Source organism: Anomaloglossus baeobatrachus, chromosome 2 (genome assembly GCF_048569485.1).
Source record: "Anomaloglossus baeobatrachus isolate aAnoBae1 chromosome 2, aAnoBae1.hap1, whole genome shotgun sequence".
NCBI lineage: Eukaryota > Metazoa > Chordata > Amphibia > Anura > Aromobatidae > Anomaloglossus > Anomaloglossus baeobatrachus.
In genome coordinates this window covers 317462076-317480775 of record NC_134354.1, presented here as the reverse complement: position 1 = coordinate 317480775, position 18700 = coordinate 317462076, and the positions used below count along the sequence as shown (strand labels likewise).

At 50.3% G+C, this 18700-nt stretch overlaps 1 protein-coding gene across 4 annotated transcripts in view; it reads right to left on the bottom strand.

Moving 5' to 3' along the window:
• SPDEF (SAM pointed domain containing ETS transcription factor) overlaps positions 1-18700 on the bottom strand; it is a 974947-nt gene that overhangs the window by 394088 nt on the left and 562159 nt on the right. The gene's annotated exons all lie outside the window — the stretch shown is intronic.

Below are 18700 nucleotides of genomic sequence, written 5' to 3'. Positions count from 1 at the left end.
AGGGCTCGTCAGGCCACATCCAGCCGGGAGCGGACTTCTGAAGTTGCAAGCACAGGCAGTCCACCATTTCACAAAGGTGCAGGAGAAAGACAGAGACCACCAGCCGGGTGGGGGAACCAGAACGCAGCCAGCTGCGGGCACCAACCACCATCACCTTGGTTTACCAGAGACTCGTATGTTTCCTTCAATAGTGAGTACACCAGCACCCTGCGGTCGCCCATCTCCCTACACCAAACCCCCAACATCTCCCCCGGGTGCACCGTCACTGCAGCGGTAGTGTCCAACCTCACCACATACCGTGGGTGGCGTCATATGAACTTAATATGGCTCATCCCGTACATATACGTCCTTCATCCACCACTACAAACCCCCTTTTTGATCAAAGTGACCGCGAGACCCCCGGGTCCGGAGACCCTCGAGCCACCCACAGAAGGTCTGGATCCAAGCAGGTCTAAGTTCTTACGGATCCATGACTTGTTCATCTTGATGAACGTTAGTCTGTCCACATTGTCACTGGACAGAAGCGTATGCTTATCTGTCAGCACACACCCAGCAGCACTGAAGACACATTCCGAGAGAACGCTGGCTGCGGGACATGACAAGATCTCGAAGGCGTAAATGGCGAGCTCAGGCCATTTCTCAAGATTGGAAGCCCAAAATGAGCAAGGCTCCAGTTGCAGAGTCATGGCATCTGTACTCACTTGGAGAAACTCCTGTATCATCCTCTCCAGCTGTTGACTATGTGTCAGACTTCTTGTCTCTTGTGGCCTTGGAAAGGATGGTCTATAAAAATCATGAAACGAGTCCATAAAATTGCTGTTACCACTAGAGATGAGCGAGCCTCTAGAGGCGCGAGTTCGGTTCGGTTCATCGAATGAAGGCCGAGTTCAAGTTCGGTTCGGCGAGCCATTCGACGAACCTCTCGAACCCCATTGAAAACAATGGGAGGCAATCACAAACACCTAAAATACCTGGAAAACACCCTCAAAGATGTCCAAAAGGTGACAAACAACTCCCAAGACAACACAAACACATGGGAAAGTGACAAGGACAAATACCCATGCAAAAACTAAACAGCTGGACGAGGAAAAAGAGGAGGAGACACAGATATATGAGTATATGCAAGTGATCATCGATGCCATTACTGTGCAACTTGAGCCTTGCTCATGTTAGGCTTCCAATCTGGCAAAATTGCCTGAGCTCGCCAACTATGCCTTGGGGATCTTGTTGTGTCCCGCAGCCAGCATTCTCTCGGAACGTGTCTTCAGTGCTGCTGAGGGTGTGCTGACAGAAAAGCGCACGCATCTGTCCACTGACAATGTGGACATACTAACATTCACCAAGATGAGGAAGTCATGGATCACAGAGGACTTTTCTTCCCCTGTGTCAGCCAGGGGAGGCGAAAGGCTGGTGTATTTTGAGAGTGCTTCATGCAAAGCATCTTTGTAAGCTTGAAAATGGGGGTCAACTGATGCCAGTCAAGTGCTGTGTGTGTGGCCCAATTTTTGGAAACAAGGGAGACTGTGGTTGGAGTCCCCTTGCTTTTGAAAAAAGAACCAAGATGAACAAGACATGGATCACAGAGGACTTTTCTTCCCCTGTGTCAGCCAGGGAAGGCCAAAGGCTGGTGTATTTTTGAGAGTGCTTCATGCAAAGCATCTTTGTAAGCTTGAAAATGGGGATCAACTGATGCCAGTCAAGTGCTGTGTGTATGGCCCAATTTTGGGAAACAAGGGAGACTGTGGTTGGAGTCCCCTTGTTTGGCACCATTGGGACACTTTGTGGATGCCGCTAAATTTCAGCACTGTTTGCTATAAAAATAGCATGGCAAAAGTGGGCAGGTGGGTAAAATGCAGAGGTGGTGGACCTTGCTTGGCACCAGTGGGACACTAATTTAGTATAGCAGACACTTTGTGGATGCCACTAAGTTTCAGCGCTCTTTGCTATAAAAAATAGCTTGGACATGAAAGGAACACTAAATTAGTATTCCAGACACTTTTAGGATGGCAGAAAAAATGTCAGCTCTTTGGGAAAATAAAATAGCGTGGCAAAAAAAGGCAGGTGGGTACAGTGGCCGGGTTCTGTGGGTCAGTGGACAGGAAAGGAACACTAAATTAGTATTCCAGACACTTCTAGGATGGCAGAAAAAGTGTCAGCTCTTTGGGCAAATAAAATAGCGTGGCAAAGTGGGCAGGAGGGTAGAATGCAGAGGTGGTGGAACTTGTTTGGCACCAGTGGGACACTAATTTAGTATAACAGACACTTTGTGGATTTCACTAAGTTTCAGCACTGTTTGCTATAAAAATAGCGTGGCAAAAGTGGGCAGGTGGGTACAGTGGCCGGGTTCTGTGGGTCAGTGGACAGGAAAGGAACACTAAATTAGTATTCCAGACACTTTTAGGATGGCAGAAAAAGTGTCAGCTCTTTGGGCAAATAAAATAGCGTGGCAAAAATAGGCAGGTGGGTACAGTGCCCGGGTTCTGTGGGTCAGTGGACAGGAAAGGAACACTAAATTAGTATTACAGACACTTTTAGGATAGCAGAAAAAGTGTCAGCTCTTTGGGCAAATAAAATTGCGTGGCAAAAATAGGCAGGTGGGTACAGTGGCCGGGTTCTGTGGGTACCAGGACAGGAAAGGAAGCCTCACTTTCTATCCCTCCTAATGATGAAATGCAGCAAGGAATTCCCTGAGCTTAGGTACACAGACGCTGTTATCTGAAACTGTATACTGCGTTTCCACGGACCTGCCTTTTAGCTATGGCTCTGAGCGCCTGGAAATCAGAGCTGAAAAAAACTGCAGTCTCTAATCTGTACAGTGCTGTGTGTATAGCGTACACAGCAGGAGCGGCGGCAGGAGCAGCATGAGCGGTGACTGTCACCCACACGCAGAAAGCAGATAATGGTGGCGTGAGGGAAAATGGCCGTATTTATAAGGCAAGGACATGTGACATTCACAGTCTATGACACATGCCCTTGCTTATCTGGCAAAAGTCCACTTAGCTGTGTGTGTCTGGGATTGGCTGACATCCTGGCCCGCCCCACTACACGCGCGCTTAGGAAAAAAAAAAATGGCGATCGGCATTCTCTCAGCGGCACAGATCTAAACCGCACCTCCTTTTTCATATACTACCTGTATCACCTTCCTAATTCCCCTTTTTCAGGATCTTCATATTCAGGCCACCCATTACTGGATCCGCATTAGTATTCCGCGATTCCTCTCACATACTCATACTGTACCCCAATACAGGTAACTTTCCTTTCCTTTTTTCTGTTTACCCTTGATCTATAACTGTCTCACTAGACCACTTACTTTATACACTGATTTCGTACCAGAGACATCACCCTGATGACATCCCATCTCCTCTAGAGGACCGCGATCCATTACACTATTGCTCCCACATGAGCACTTTACCTGATATGCTCTGCTGACAACAGGTACCCCCTATTCATCCTCCAACAAAAATTGAGGACTTATATCCCTGTGCCACTATATAACATGTTATTTTCCTTCCAGAATTATCAACTATCTACCACACATTTCCATACCTGGTGTCCTAGACAACACCTTTTACTCCGTGATTCTAAATACGGTATGTCCTCATAACTACTGATTCCATGATTTTTCAATTCCATGGGACACAGCCGATATAATTACCTATTCCTTTCTGCACTACAGATTGAGCACACTGGTCTATAACCTTCACATTTACCCATCTCCCCATCCTGTTATTATCCAGGTGAGCCTCTTCTCCTCAATGTATTACTTAATCCACTTATCCCTTCACTTAATGTATTTCATTTCCACATCACCTTCCACATCCCACTCTTCCCTTAGTGAGCTGCCCTACTATATATGCCATACCCGACCTGAATCATATTCTAACTATCCTTCCATCAGGATGTGCATTTGCACTTATGACAATTACGCACTCCCATTATCTATGTATGACTCCTATTTAAGTGCCTTACCCTCCCTATCTATTATTCCTTGATCCCCAGACCATGACATGTGCCCTTGGTTCTATATTGTTTTCACTCCATGTACCCATTATACTCGATTATGTATCTCTTGTATCTCCACATGCTTTGTTACTCATATTGATGGATATCCTTTTTTTCCTGTTTTATATTCTTTCCAAATCTGTAAATATTTAGTTAGTCCGACCTGAGGAAGGCCGGTTGGCCGAAACGTTGTTACCTGGCGGACCTTTGTACAGCACTTTCCTCCCATTTTTTGCACTGACAAAATAAAGAAAAGGATTTTGACATCAATTTTATTGTGTCTTTTTGACCTTTATGGGAAATAGTTAGTGTGCCGGAGTTACCACGTACTATTATTCTATTTTTCTCCTGAGCACCTACGTAAAAGAGGTGATGCGAGGTCTTTTTCTTATACAACAGATCTAAACCGCGTCCCCCCCGCACACTATACGCTGAAATTTGATAATAGTGTGAATCACAGTGACTCACACTATTACAGTGAAAAGCCATCTAGTAACTAGCTAGGCTTTTTGCTGATCGAGCCGTTATCGAACGTAACTCGAGCTATCGAGCTTTTAGCAAAAAGCTTGCGTTCGAGTTCGATCTCGAGCACCCCCCAAAATCACTCGAACATGAAATTGGCGAACCTCGAACATCGCTCATCTCTAGTTACCACCACATACAGTGTTGCTGGTACGGTTAGACTGATGATGACTCGACAGTCCCATGGTTGGCAAGTTACAACTGTTAGATTCACTCTGTGCACCACTGGTGTTTAGTGGAAAAGCCGAGCTAAGATTGCATAACAGCTTCTGCTGATACTCCTGCATACGTTCGTCCCTTTCTATGGCTGGAATTTTTTCACCAAATTTTGACTTGTACCGGGGATCTAAGAGTGTGGCAACCCAGTAGTCAGCATTACTTCTAATTCAGACAATCCGAGGGTTATGTTGTAGGTAGTGCAGCAAGAAGGCACTCATGTGTCTTGTGCATCCATGCGGACCAAGTACTTGCTGTGTTTGTGGCAGCGAGGTGATAACCGTGCTTCCTTCCTCTGACCTCTCCCCCCAACCTCGAACAACCAAAATTTGATCAAGGTCTCCCTCATCTGCTGAGTCTTCCATGCCCATCGCCACTTCGTCCTCCATTTTTTCCTGGGCTCCTGCACCTTCCTCAACAGTTTGGCTGCTACCATGCGCCCTTGTTAATCCCTCTCCCCCACCATCCCATGCCTGACGCCTTGGGGATGCTGAACATCTGGACCTTGTATATCTTGGTATCCCTTCCGCATATGAATCTTTCTGTACTTCCTCACCTTCCTCTTGTCCCACCACCTGACTCCGAATAGTGTTTAGAGTATGCTCCAGCATGTAAATGACTAGAATTGTCATGCTGATAATGGCATTGTCAGCGCTAAACATCTTCGTCGCCATGTCTAAACTGTGCAGAAGGGTGCATAGGTCCTTGATCTGAGACCACTCCATCAGCGTGATCTGCCCAACCTATGCATCTCGTTGGCCCAGGCTATATGTCATAACGTATTGCACCAGGGCTCGGCAGTGCTGCCACAGTTGCTGCAACATGTGGAGAGTTGAATTCCAGCGTGTCGGCACATCGCATTTCAGGTGGTGAACCGGCAGGCCAAAAGACTTCTGGAGTGATGCAAGTCGGTCAGCTGCGCCGTTTGAACGGCGGAAGTGAGCAGATAGTGACCGGGCCCTGTGCAGAAGCCCATCTAGGCCGGGATAGTGGGTTAAAATTGCTGGACAACAAGGTTCAACACGTGAGCCATACAAGGCACGTGTGTCACCTTGCTTTGAAGAAGGGCTGCACCCAGGTTTGCAGCGTTGTCGCACACGGCCTTCCCTGGCTGCAGGTTGAGTGGAGACAACCATTGACGAAACTCGCTCTCCAGAGCTGACCACAACTGGGCAGCAGTGTGACTCTTATTTCCCAGACATTTCAACGTAAAGACCGCCTGATGCCGTTGAGCTCTGCTGCCAGCATAGTAAGGAGGTGTGCGGGATTCCTTGTGCGCAGTTACAACGCGGGTGGCCTTACCAGACACGCTTTGGGCGGAGTTGGAGGACCCAGACGAGGTTGAGGAGGGAGATGCAGTGGAGGAACTTCTACATACAAAGGATTGACGAACAACTCGTGGGGACGACAAGACTTGTTCAGCAGACCCTTCTCCATGTCTCACCAACGTTACCCAGTGCCCAGTCAGCGACATGTAACGCCCCTGTCCATACTTGCTGGTCCAAGTATCGGTGGTGAAATGCACCCTGTCACACACAGAGTTTCTCAAGGAAGTGGTGATGTTGTGTGCGACATGCTCGTGTAGCACAGGCCCACCTTTCTTAAAGAAGTAGTGGTGACTGGGCATAAGGTCTTGAAAATCCTCTGTATCCACCAGGCGTAAAGTCAGTATTTCTGTAGCTAACAGCTTGCAGAGGGTGAAAGTCAACCTATTAGCTTTGTCATGGCTAGGAGGAAATCGCCTTTTACTTGTCCACATCTGAGGGACTGAGGGCTGGCTGCTGTGCTGAGATGGCGTTAAGTAGGTTGTCCCATGAAAACTGCTCGTCTGTGAGGAAAGTGCAGGCGGAGACATAATGTTGCCTTCATCCAAAGGTGGTGCTCTCGATGTCTGAGAGAGCTCTACACCAGCAGCTGTTTCCCCTTCCAAAACAACTGATGACCTGCCAATCACACTGCCTGTTGCGGTTAAAGAGGTGGAAGGTCTGCGTCGCAAAGCATGTGTGACTGCTGTCCCCACAGTCATAGAGGATGAAGAGTGCGCGGATGCACTTAAAGGGGCAGACGGTGGTTGGCCTGCTCCGCTAGGCCTCATTGTAGCACAGTGAGCTTCCAACTGGGACTTATGCTTGTTATCCATGTGACGGTTCATGGTCAAAGTAGTCAAACTAGTGAGGTTTTGGCCTCTACTTATAGATTGGCGACAAATTTTACAGATAACATGAGTTGGGAGATCCTTTGCGATGTCAAAAAAGGACCAGGCTAGGCAAGGGTAAGAGCCCATGCGACCTGCAGAGCCACAAAGACTTGTGCTCAGAGGCAGAATTGTGGCTGATTATGCAGTTGTTGACGTGCTTCCAGTACTCGGTTTGTGTCCAGGAAGGCGCAAGCTAACCTCGTAGTCAGTCGCATCCTCCTCCACCGCCTCTACTGACCTCCTCGAGTGCCTGACTGTGAGTTGACAGTAAGTGGGATATACAACCTCATCATCATCCTGTGTGTTTGCACTCCCCTCGTCCTCAGACCTAACCTCTTCCTGCCCTGACTGAATAGTTAAGTTGTCATTCCAATCAGGTATCTGAGTCTCATCATCATCAGTATGTTACTCATTGCTTCCACCAAGAGGAGTTACAGTTTGGGAATGAGGGTCTCCATTATGCTCAGAAACTTCTTCATCAGGGCCTAAATCTGACTCACAAAGCTTTTAGGTATCACTGCAGATCATTTCCTGGTCTGGACTCACTGTAGCTTTGAAGCAGACCTCTGATTCCCAGGCTATAGTGTAACTGAACAGCTCTGCAGACTCACCCATCTCTGTTACCCCATACTCCGCAAGGCGGGTGGAGACTTGAGAGCTGGTAGAAAGCAAGTGCGATTGGGGTGACAACTCAGAGGACTGGAGTTTTTTAGATGTTGAAGTTGAGGTGGAGGAGAGGCCACTTGATGGAGCACTTGAGATCTATTCAAGCATGTGCTTTTTTGTGCATCATCTACCTTTGTTAGAGTTGTTCGGTTCCTTAAAAAAGGGATCACATCAGATTGTCCACGGAAAGTAGTATACATCTTACTTTTGCTGGAAGATGGCCTTTCTTCAGCAGATGTTACTGTAGCTTTACCACCTATCCCATGGACACAAACTTTTTTTCCTTTTCCAACACGCCTGTTTCCCTTTCCACCAGCATCTGTCCTTTTGCCACTCATTTTGTTTGTGACCAAATTGGACACTTAAAATGTCGTAGCAAAAATGGAGAGGTGGTGTAGATTGCAGAGGTGGTCTAGCTTTATTGACAGCTGAAGAACCAACACTGACTATTCCAGACAATGAAAATATGGCCCTAAAAATGGCAGCACTTTTTGTAATTAAAATTGCGTAGCAAAAATGGACAGGTGGTGTACTATGCACAGGTGGTGTACCTTGCTTGACAGCAGAGGAACCCTAAGTTAGTATCCCAGACAATTTTAGTATGCCTCTAAAAGTGGCAGCACTTTTTGCAATTAAAATTGCGTAGCAAAAATGGAGAGGTGTGTAGAATGTACAGGTAGTGTACCGTGCTAGACAGGAGAGGAACCCTAAGTTAGTTTCCCAGACAATTTTAGTATTCCCCCAAAAGTGGCAGCACTTTTTGCAATTAAAATTGCAAAGCACAAATAGACAGGTGTGTAGAATGCACAGTTGGTGTACCCTGCTTGACAGCAGAGGAATCCTAAGTTAGTATCCCAGACAATTTTAGTATGCCCCTAAAAGTGGCAGCACTTTTTGCAATTAATATTACAAAGCAAAAATAGAGAGGTGTGTAGAATGCACAGTTGGTGTACCTTGCTTAACAGCAGAGGAACCCTAAGTTAGTATCCCAGACAATTTAGTATGCCTCTAAAAGTGCAGCACGTTTTGCAATTAAAATTGTGTAGCAAAAATGGACAGGTGTGTAGAATGCACAGTTGGTGTACCTTGCTTGACAGCAGAGGAACCCTAAATTAGTATCCCAGACAATTTTAGTATGCCCCTAAAAGTGGCAGCACTTTTTGCAATTAAAATTGCAAAGCAAAAATGGGCAGGTGTGTAGAATGCACAGGTGCTGTAGCTAGCTTGTCAGCAGAGGAAGCCTCACTTTCTATCCCTGCAAATGAAACAATGCCCCAAGGAATTGTCTAAGCGGATTTAGCCAGATGCTGTGATATAAACCCCTACACAGCGCTGGCACAGAGACCTGCCTAGCAAAAATGGCTATGAACGGCTGTAATGTAGCCCTGAAAAGGGCTGAAATTACAAGTAGTCCCAATCCCTAAAGCGATGTGTAGATTGCACTATATGTCTATAGCGTACACAGCAGCAGCAGCGGGAGCGAGAGCGGTGACTGTCATCCACTCGCAGCAGAGAGATAATGGCAGCGATGGGGAAAATGGCCGGGTCTTATAGGGCAAAGACATGTGACATGCACAGCCTATGACACATGCGCTTGCTTGTTTGGCAAAAATCCACTTTGCTGTGTGTGTGTCTGTGATTTGCTGACAGCCTGGCCCACCCCACTGTATGCGTGGTTAGGAAAAAAAAAATGGCGATCGCCATTCTTTCAGTACTCAGCAGCCGCACTGATCTAAACCCCGCCCCCCCGCACACTATATGCTGAATTTTGATAATATCATGATTCACAGTGACTTACAGTATTACAGTGAAAAGCCAGCTAGTAACTAGCTATACTTTTTGGTGATCATACCGTTATCGAACGTAACTTGAACTGCCGAACTTGAAGCAAATCGTTCGAGTTCGTCGAACGACTCGAATACCGACCAAAATCACTCAAATTTAAAATTGGCGAACCGTTCGAATCGAACATTGCTCAATTCTACTTCTCACCCGTGCCTTGGAAGAACCTCTAACCCCGGAAACAAACGATCTACCTGCCTTCTCAGAACAGAGCCGTGTCCTGCCAGCATCTGTATCTCCAGGCATAGGATTCCGTACAGGGGAGATTTGGTCAAAACAACTCTATCCAGGCACGAGAAAGCTACATCGCGCAGAGACTGTACTGCCTTGGGATCTCCTGAACGGTATCATTTATCAAATAACCTGCACTGGGTCCCCCTCACGGGTGTCCCGGTGTATTGTTGCATTCCTGCATCACTCCTGTGGCTTAGTGGTAGGAGAGCGGGAAGTTTTAACATACCAAGGCAAGCTTGGTTTTATGCGGAGCACGTGGCTTATATTAATATCTGCAAAACGTGGAGTGGAGTTGTAGCTCTTGTGAAGTTTTAAAAAACTCCAAAAATACTGTTCTGACTTTAACGGACCGTATCACTGGAAAAATATTCATTGGACGTTTTTATTTTTTATTTTTTCCTTTTCAACTTCTTTATCTGTGAATTTACAAAAAAAGTCCAACCCTTCTTCACTATAATCACTTTTAATCTCAAACAAGTTTTTCTATCTGAATGTGATAGCCGCTGGCCGGGGCTCCACAACTTTTTAACGGAAATGTTTTTTATAAAGTACTGTTGTTTATGTGTATTTATGTGCCCTCTTGATTATCAATGGCAAGAACAAGAAAAGTCGTACCTAAAAAATGGGATCACCACATATGAAGTATTATTAAGAATCATCAATATTTTATTGTCAATAGAACACACATAAAACACAGTGAAAGTGAAAAAATACAGATAAACAAATACACACAGAGAAATACGGACATCTAAAATCAATTAAAAGCACTAATGCACTTGAGAGATACCCACATTGAAAAATATACAGTATATTCTTGGTCCAAAACCAATACGCTGTAGTCAATATTGAACAAACCCTGAAATACCCCTATATTTGTGCCACAAGGAGAGGACTTTCCGCAAAATAGAATAGCAGCTTATGCCGAGGATCCCACAGGTACTCAAATGAAATTAACTGGCTGGCCCATGGCAAAGTGAACAGCAGAAAATAAAAGAACAAGATCAAATTGTACAGTTCACAAATTCACAAAGACCTGAGCAGGACACCCAGCAGGCATTTCAAACAAGTTTTAGATAATCAAGCAAGCGGACTAAAGTAATAAAGAAAAGCCCAGAGTGCAACTAAGGAAAATCCCTCAGGATGACATACCAAAACCTCAAGGAGGGTGCAGCAAAAAATGCTAAAAAAACATCTGGGGCAGGGCAAGGAAGGGTGGTGGACCAGATACGGGTGACCCGACGCGTATCGCTACCTCTTGGTAGCTTTCTCAAGGGCAGACATTAACACCACTAAGACATATGTGTATACTAATTTAAGGTAAAATACTAAATAGACAATATGAATCACCTGTGTGAGCAGCAAGGAGGTAGGAACCAGTGTGCAGTCTGGAAACAGCAAGAAGTGAAAGAGCGTTGCCACAGATACCAAAAACGCTGAAACAAACCATGCATGTGTAACGGGGTGCCAGGGGTGCCTCGGGGGTTGTAGTCGTGGCCCCTTCTAACAGGCTGTTACGAACCGGCGCCGCCATAGCCGCAAGCAGCCTGCTGCGGTTCCTGTTGCGCCCAGGCGCCGGCTGCCGTTCTTGGCCGTGCCTCTGGTCATCCAGTTGGCTGTTCCTTCCACTACGTCTAAGTGTGGAGAGGCGGCTAGTACGCATGTGTGCGCCGATTTACCCCAGCCAGAGTTTAAGCCTGGTGTTTTGCCTAGTGAGCATGCTCAGCCTGATTGTGTTATGTCTGAGACTAAGTCCTCAGTTCAGGCTACTGAGCATGCTCCCACAATTAACCCTAACAGCCTCTTTGCACAGGTACTTGGACTTCGTGCTGTGTCTAAGTGCTGGGATGTGCCTACTGAGCATGCTCAAACTGATAGTCTGCTTTCTGAGCCTGTTGCTCAGGCTACTGGGCATGCTCAGGCACTTAGTGCACCAGAGGCTAGGTCCGGTAAGGACCTCACTGAGCATGTCCGTGAGGTGGCAGGCCCTGATAGGGCAGAGGGTGTCAGGTGTCCTGATGACGTGGCAACTCCGCACTGGCTCGCAGAGGCCCGCCCCTATGATCTGGCACCTCAGTATTGGTCGTCAGACGATGACTGGTGAAGTGTTTGGGGCGTGGCTGCCATGAGGTCATCAATGACGTGGCGGTTCCGGATAGGTCGCATGTGACATCACTGATGACATGGCACTCTGCTATTGGACCTTGGTGGTTCCACCCTGGGTTTGGGGCGGACCCAGGTTATAAAAGGGGCTAGAGACAACATGGAGGGGCGCAGTCTTCACTTTTGCTCAGTCAGAGCACACCTCCATGTTAGAGCCTCTTTGCGGCATAAGCCTACGTTGGGAAGCGGTAGGTAGGGTTAGGCGAACGGTGCCTGTCACGCCAAGATTCGTGGCTCGGCACATCAGGGTCAGGCACCGTGCTTCCCTCCTGCCGTTACAGTCTTGCTATAGCAGCCCAGTGGCGTTAACTGGGCTGCGGCTGCTGTGCTTCCTGTCCGATTGTGCCCCCTACGCACACGGACAACGCACCTGCTGCGCTACCTGTCCGATTGTGCCCCCTACGCACACGGACAACGCACCTGCTGCGCCACCTGTCCGGTTGTGCCCCCTACGCGCACGGACAGCGTACCCCAGGACCCCTGTGGAGTTAACAGGGTGTTCCTTATCCTCCTTGGCTTCCCGGTCAACGCTACTGGTGTACCCATCTGGCCTGACGTGTCTTACACACACGTGGCCAGGCGAGAGGTGGCCAGAAACGCTAATCGGAGGACCGCTCGGCCTGACGTGTCCTACACACGTGGCCGACAGGGCGCTTTCGTGGCGGTCTTCCGGTCAACGCTACCTGGTTACCACCCGGCCTGACGTGTTTCCTGCACACGTGGTTGGTGTAGCGCTAGGTGCAACAAAACGCTAATCGGGTTGTCGTCCGGTCTGACGTGTCCCAACACACGTGACCGGTTCCCAGAGTTCCTGGGTTATCTCAGAGCCATCCAGCTCTATAGTCTCCGCCTAACCCTCAGGTGCCAGCAGCTCCTTTGTCATCTGGAGCACGGTGGGCCCCGACTGTCGATTAGGATATATATCCCCTGGTCCTAATCTGCCGGTTCCCCCATAACACAGGCTTACCCCTGGCTCCGCCGTCACTTTGGGGACAGGAGATGACTTGGTGGGGCAGAGTGTGGTGGTGCAGACGCCGCCGTTTGTTGGACAAAGACTCTGTAGACTTGGATCAATTGAACCAGCAGGCATTTTTATTAAATCCTTCTTCTCCACAGGGCACAACACTTCAGACAGCTTCACACTTTTCATAGGGGAAAATAACCCGCTCCGGACGTCTCCTCAGTGGGGATGTGCCCGGCTAATCCACTTCACCTGGCTCCCACTCCGGCTACCACAGACTGGACCCACACCAATTCTGCTTCACACTTGAGGATGTCCCTTTTCTTCTTTTCTCTCACTTTCCTGCTCTCTCTCAGCTCCCACACTCTGCCCCTTCTGCTCCTTCTCTCCTGTCCCGGACTCAACTGCCACTGGTTCTAATTTTTCTTTAACAACTCTCCTTCTCCCTCCCCTTTCTTCTGCCGGCTCCTCCTTTTCACTACCCGGTTCCTATGGGGACAGCCGTCCCACCCGGCCACTAGGGGAAACCTCCTAAAACAGTATAATCATATAATAAGAAAACATTTTTATTAAATAACATCAGCAATCAGGGGAAAACACTATCACTTTGTAAGGGGTCTGCCCACCCCTTACACACCTCCCCTCTTTCTCCCTAAGCCTCCCGGCAAGGCATAACCCTAAAAAAACATCTTAGCAGCAATGTCATTCTACTAAAACTTTACACATGTCCACACCGAGGCACACTTAAGGGCGCACCAGTCCGGCGCCCGGAGTCCCTCCTGGGAGCTCCCGGTCTTAGTAGCTAGTGTGCCCGGAGGCCTTCAGCACTCCCGGTCTTTGCAGGTCTTCTGCCCGGAGGCTTTCACAGCACTCCCGGTCTTTGCAGGCAGCATCATAAAAACAACAAAGTCTTCTTTAATAACGCAGAAGGAGCCCCTGGCTCAGTCCAGCATCAGGTTCCTTCCGGGCGCAGTCGCTTAAACAGGGTTGTAAACGATGAAACTTTTCCGGCTCTTAAACAATGCCGGTATCAAACATAAACATGTTCATCACCTCCAGTCAGTATGGGTCACTCTGGATGGTAAGTGCGGTGCCATTCAGCCCGCTGAGCCCTCACGTAATCTGACAGGGACTGACCTGGCAAGCGGCGCAGCCTCCGGAAGGGTTCATAGTTGACGGGTGGCTCCGGTGTCTCCGTCTCCGGTCTTGTCTCCTCAACCCCCGACGGGGGTGATGGGGTCGCTGAACGCGACGGCTGGGGACTGCCCATGACGATCACCGGGTGAGTAACCAGGCTCTGTTGAATTGCCAGCACCGCCGGGGTCCCCTTCTCTGGGTCAGCGCTCGGTCCGGTCACGACTTCAGGTGATACTGCCAGTGTGCTTCTCGGGCGGGAAATCTCAGCAAGTACCGGTCTTTGCTGTGCACGCCGCCGTTATTGGCACTCTTCCCACTCGATTTCTTGCTGCCACTGTGCAGCCTCTTGGGTAGTGGGCATCCGGGTCACTCCTACTGCGAATAGGCCCCGGCATCCCACCTCTCTCCGGAACCTCACCTTCTCTCCCGGGTATAGGGTGTGAAGGCGTTGTGGTAGGCCCTCAGTGTCCAGGTTCACCCGGTTGTAAAAGTAGTGGTCACCGGTCTCTTCATCCTCGATGAACCCGTAACCTTCTTTCTGGTTGAACTTCACTACGGTGCCCACGGTACACTGCCGCTCAAACTCCTCGCTGAGGGGACCGGCCATCATCTCGCGGGCCACCGTCTCGGCAAGTAACCTCTCCTGCACCGGGTCGGGTTCAGGCGAAGGGGACTTCCGCTGTGTCTGGGGCGTCGGCTTCACCGGCTCCCAAAAGAACCCCCACTCGTCCTCTTCTAGCTCCCGGGCATGTCGCTCTTCCGGGGCCGGAACTGTTGTGTGTATGGGAGCTCCCAGGACCTTGCTTCCTGTATGCAGCCGCGCCTGATAGGTGGCCCGGACTTCGGTCGCGGTCTCTCCGGTCGCGGCATCCCAGGTCGTAACCCAGGTAACTTTTGTGGGCCACTCCGGTCCTTCTGGCACGGCCGGTAAAACAAGGGCAAGTCCTGCTGCATCCGCAGCCTGCATCGGGCGTCCTCTGCCCAGGCTGGTTGCTACCAGCGCGCCCACTGCAGTATGTTGCTTTCTTGGAGCCTCCATTTTGCTTGAAGTAAGTCTCTGCGTAGGCGTCTCCTGCAATGGTGTCGGGGACAGTGGAGATGCTGGGGAAGGTGGAGGCGGGCCTTCTTTTCCCGCTCTTGGGTACACTCCACCCCCAGTCTCGCACATCACGTCGACCCGGCCAAGGCGGCTCTTCTTTCTTCCTGTAACACCGCCAACTTCACATGTCTTCGTCAGCATCATGCTGGGGCCAGCACCTCCCCTCTTTAAGCGGCGCACTCCGCACTTCTTTTTCTTCACCGGCCAGCCCCAGGCTTTTCTTTTGGTGCCAATTCTTCGCGCGCTCACAGTGTTCATAGAGACGACGGCCATCTTACCGCCATCTTGTGCCCGGTCCAACGCCTCAGGCACGGCTTCTTCTTCCCACCATGGGATCGGGACCCGTCTCCAATAATCCAGATTCTGTGCCCTAGGCACCACTTGGTCTCCATCTTCTTGTATCGGGACCCCTTGCATATAATCCGGATCCTGCCGACTACGCCACATGTAACGGGGTGCCAGGGGTGCCTCGGGGGTTGTAGTCGTGGCCCCTTCTATCAGGCTTACCCCTGGCTCCGCCGTCACTTTGGGGATAGGAGATGACTTGGTGGGGCAGAGTGTGGTGGTGCAGACGCCGCCGTTAGTTGGACAAAGACTCTGTAGACTTGGATCAATTGAACCAGCAGGCATTTTTATTAAATCCTTCTTCTCCACAGGGCACAACACTTCAGACAGCTTCACACTTTTCATAGGGGAAAATAACCCGCTCCGGACGTCTCCTCAGTGGGGATGTGCCCGGCTAATCCACTTCACCTGGCTCCCACTCCGGCTACCACAGACTGGACCCACACCAATTCTGCTTCACACTTGAGGATGTCCCTTTTCTTCTTTTCTCTCACTTTCCTGCTCTCTCTCAGCTCCCACACTCTGCCCCTTCTGCTCCTTCTCTCCTGTCCCGGACTCAACTGCCACTGGTTCTAATTTTTCTTTAACAACTCTCCTTCTCCCTCCCCTTTCTTCTGCCGGCTCCTCCTTTTCATTACCCGGTTCCTATGGGGACAGCCGTCCCACCCGGCCACTAGGGGAAACCTCCTAAAACAGTATAATCATATAATAAGAAAACATTTTTATTAAATAACATCAGCAATCAGGGGAAAACACTATCACTTTGTAAGGGGTCTGCCCACCCCTTACACACCTCCCCTCTTTCTGCCTAAGCCTCCCGGCAAGGCATAACCCTAAAAAAACATCTTAGCAGCAATGTCATTCTACTAAAACTTTACACATGTCCACACCGAGGCACACTTAAGGGCGCACCAGTCCGGCGCCCGGAGTCCCTCCTGGAAGCTCCCGGTCTTAGTAGCTAGTGTGCCCGGAGGCCTTCAGCACTCCCGGTCTTTGCAGGTCTTCTGCCCGGAGGCTTTCACAGCACTCCCGGTCTTTGCAGGCAGCATCATAAAAACAACAAAGTCTTCTTTAATAACGCAGAAGGAGCCCCTGGCTCAGTCCAGCATCAGGTTCCTTCCGGGCGCAGTCGCTTAAACAGGGTTGTAAACGATGAAACTTTTCCGGCTCTTAAACAATGCCGGTATCAAACATAAACATGTTCATCACCTCCAGTCAGTATGGGTCACTCTGGATGGTAAGTGCGGTGCCATTCAGCCCGCTGAGCCCTCACGTAATCTGACAGGGACTGACCTGGCAAGCGGCGCAGCCTCCGGAAGGGTTCATAGTTGACGGGTGTCTCCGGTGTCTCCGTCTCTGGTCTTGTCTCCTCAACCCCCGACGGGGGTGATGGGGTCGCTGAACGGGACGGCTGGGGACTGCCCATGACGATCACCGGGTGAGTAACCAGGCTCTGTTGAATTGCCAGCACCGCCGGGGTCCCCTTCTCTGGGTCAGCGCTCGGTCCGGTCACGACTTCAGGTGATACTGCCAGTGTGCTTCTCGGGCGGGAAATCTCAGCAAGTACCGGTCTTTGCTGTGCACGCCGCCGTTATTGGCACTCTTCCCACTCGATTTCTTGCTGCCACTGTGCAGCCTCTTGGGTAGTGGGCATCCGGGTCACTCCTACTGCGAATAGGCCCCGGCATCCCACCTCTCTCCGGAACCTCACCTTCTCTCCCGGGTATAGGGTGTGAAGGCGTTGTGGTAGGCCCTCAGTGTCCAGGTTCACCTGGTTGTAAAAGTAGTGGTCACCGGTCTCTTCATCCTCGATGAACCCGTAACCTTCTTTCTGGTTGAACTTCACTACGGTGCCCACGGTACACTGCCGCTCAAACTCCTCGCTGAGGGGACCGGCCATCATCTCGCGGGCCACCGTCTCGGCAAGTAACCTCTCCTGCACCGGGTCGGGTTCAGGCAAAGGGGACTTCCGCTGTGTCTGGGGCGTCGGCTTCACCGGCTCCCAAAAGAACCCCCACTCGTCCTCTTCTAGTTCCCGGGCATGTCGCTCTTCCGGGGCCGGAACTGTTGTGTGTATGGGAGCTCCCAGGACCTTGCTTCCTGTATGCAGCCGCGCCTGATAGGTGGCCCGGACTTCGGTTGCGGTCTCTCCGGTCGCGGCATCCCAGGTCGTAACCCAGGTAACTTTTGTGGGCCACTCCGGTCCTTCTGGCACGGCCGGTAAAACAAGGGCAAGTCCTGCTGCATCCGCAGCCTGCATCGGGCGTCCTCTGCCCAGGCTGGTTGCTACCAGCGCGCCCACTGCAGTATGTTGCTTTCTTGGAGCCTCCATTTTGCTTGAAGTAAGTCTCTGCGTAGGCGTCTCCTGCAATGGTGTCGGGGACAGTGGAGATGCTGGGGAAGGTGGAGGCGGGCCTTCTTTTCCCGCTCTTGGGTACACTCCACCCCCAGTCTCGCACATCACGTCGACCCGGCCAAGGCGGCTCTTCTTTCTTCCTGTAACACCGCCAACTTCACATGTCTTCGTCAGCATCATGCTGGGGCCAGCACCTCCCCTCTTTAAGCGGTGCACTCCGCACTTCTTTTTCTTCACCGGCCAGCCCCAGGCTTTTCTTTTGGCGCCAATTCTTCGCGCGCTCACAGTGTTCATAGAGACGACGGCCATCTTACCGCCATCTTGTGCCCGGTCCAACGCCTCAGGCACGGCTTCTTCTTCCCACCATGGGATCGGGACCCGTCTCCAATAATCCAGATCCTGTGCCCTAGGCACCACTTGGTCTCCATCTTCTTGTATCGGGACCCCTTGCATATAATCCGGATCCTGCCGACTACGCCACATGTAACGGGGTGCCAGGGGTGCCTCGGGGGTTGTAGTCGTGGCCCCTTCTATCAGGCTTATCTCTGGCTCCGCCGTCACTTTGGGGATAGGAGATGACTTGGTGGGGCAGAGTGTGGTGGTGCAGACGCCGCCGTTAGTTGGACAAAGACTCTGTAGACTTGGATCAATTGAACCAGCAGGCATTTTTATTAAGTCCTTCTTCTCCACAGGGCACAACACTTCAGACAGCTTCACACTTTTCATAGGGGAAAATAACCCGCTCCGGACGTCTCCTCAGTGGGGATGTGCCCGGCTAATCCACTTCACCTGGCTCCCACTCCGGCTACCACAGACTGGACCCACACCAATTCTGCTTCACACTTGAGGATGTCCCTTTTCTTCTTTTCTCTCACTTTCCTGCTCTCTCTCAGCTCCCACACTCTGCCCCTTCTGCTCCTTCTCTCCTGTCCCGGACTTAACTGCCACTGGTTCTAATTTTTC